Source organism: Salvelinus alpinus, chromosome 20 (genome assembly GCF_045679555.1).
Source record: "Salvelinus alpinus chromosome 20, SLU_Salpinus.1, whole genome shotgun sequence".
Lineage (NCBI taxonomy): Eukaryota > Metazoa > Chordata > Actinopteri > Salmoniformes > Salmonidae > Salvelinus > Salvelinus alpinus.
In genome coordinates this window covers 39,025,323-39,027,589 of record NC_092105.1, presented here as the reverse complement: position 1 = coordinate 39,027,589, position 2,267 = coordinate 39,025,323, and positions in this window count along the sequence as shown.

Here is a 2,267-nt window from a genome sequence, read left to right as displayed (position 1 = left end):
TTTCACCTGTCTTTGTGACTGTCTCCACCCCCCTCCATGTGTCAGGTGTCACCCATCTTCCCCATTATATTTATACCTGTGTTCTCTGTTTGTCTGTTGCCAGTTCGTCTTGTTTGTCAAGCCAACCAGCGTTTTTGTGTCAGCTCCTGCTTTTCCCCAGTCTCTCTTTTCTCGTGCTCCTGGTTTTTGACCCTTGCCTGTCCTGACCCTGTAACCACCTGCCTGACCACTCTGCCTGCCCCTGACCCTGAGCCTGCCTGCCGTCCTGTACCTTTGCCCCACCTCTGTACTACTGACCTCTGCCTGACCTGACCCTGAGCCTGCCTGCCGTCCTGTACCGTTGCCGCTGTCGTTGTAATAAACATTGTTACTTCGACACAGTCTGCATCTGGGTCTTACCTTGATACCTGATAATAAATGTTTAATTACTTTATGATTGAGCCAACATATGCCACGTTTACCGTGAATCCAGTCTTTTCTAACACGGGATCATTGTCTATAAATTTCAATCACAGTAACGCTGAACTTCCTCGATCCCGATTGAAAAGAGCCCCTAGGCATACATTAGGCTATGACAAAAATGTTGACATTTTGTGAGCAATAAAATGCAAATTGTCTGCATAATCTTGTCATCCTGAAGTCTGTGACCTGCATGCTCAGATTACATGAGTTTTCTCACATTGCAACCTATCTGCTCGGCCCCTCACCTGTCCTGTGATTTCCAGACATATCGTGGCTAAGGCTATGGTAGTCATGAAATTTTGTCAGCCAGTTATTGTCATGCAAAAGTGAATGGTCAATCTGACGTCTGCATTGGCCATGTAGCATTTACGGTAAAATGACCTCTGCAGAAGTCAGGGCATTCATACTTGAGCTTCAAGGAAGTTGTCAAGGAAGTGAGTTTTTGTTTATACAAGACCTCCCGCCCCCACCTACCATCAACCAATCATGTCAATGCGGAGCTATACAGAGCCTTCCGCATTGTTACAAAATTTGAGAAGCGCACGGCGATGAGGTACGGAGCTCAGTTTAGCCTCTGCATGCCTCCGGAGGCTCCGCAATTGCATCACAACCTTCATACAAAGCCTCCGACCACATTTTCGGATCAAGCATACATTGTATTTTTTTATTTATTATGCTCACTTTGAGGCAAGCAACACTGAAGCCTACATGAGAGCACCAGCTGTTCTGGACGACTATGTGATCACGCTCTCCGTAGCCGATGTGGGCAAAACCTTTAAACAGGTCAACATTCACAAAGCCATGGGGCCAGATGGATTACCAGGACGTGTACTCAAAGCATGTGCAGACCAACTGGCAAGTGTCTTCACTGACATTTTCAACCTCTTCCTGGCAAAGTCTGTAATACCTACATGTTTCAAACAGACCACCATAGTCCCTGTGGCCAAGAGAGCGAAGGTAACCTGCCTAAATGATTACCGCCTTGTAGCACTCACGTCGGTTACTATGAAGTGCTTTGAAAGGCTGGTCATGGATCACATCAACACCATCATGCCAGAAACCCTAGACCCACTCCAATTACCATACCGCCCCAACAGATCCACAGATGATGCAATTTCAATCGCACTCCAAACTGCCCTTTCCCACCTGGACTAAAGGAACACCTATGTGAGAATGCTTTTCATTGACTACAGCTCAGCATTCAACACCATAGTGCCCACAAAGCTCATCACGAAGCTAAGGATATTGGGACTAAACACCTCCCTCTGCAACTGGATCCTGGACTTCCTGACGGACCGCCCCCAGGTGGTAAGGTTAGGCAACAACACATCTGCCACACTGATCCTCAACACTGGGGCCCCTCAGGGGTGCGTGCTCAGTCCCCTCCTGTACTCCCTGTTCACCCACGACTGCGTGGCCAAGCACGACTCCAACACCATCATTAAGTTGGCTGACGACACAATCTGATCACCGTTAACGATGAGACAGCCTATAGGGAGGAGGTCAGAGACCTGGCAGTGTGGTGCCAGGACAACAACCTCTCTATCAATGTGAGCAAGACAAACAAGCTGATTGTGGACTATAGGAAAAGGAGGGCAGAACAGGCCCCCATTAACATTGACAGGACTGAAGTGGAGCAAACTATCATGGTCCAAACACACCAAGACAGTTGTGAAGAGGGCACAACAACACCTTTTCCCCCTCAGAAAACAGAAAAGATTAGGCATGGGTCCCCAGATCCTCAAAAAGTTCTACAGCTACACCATCGAGAGCATCCTGACCGGTTGCATCACCGCCTGGTCTGG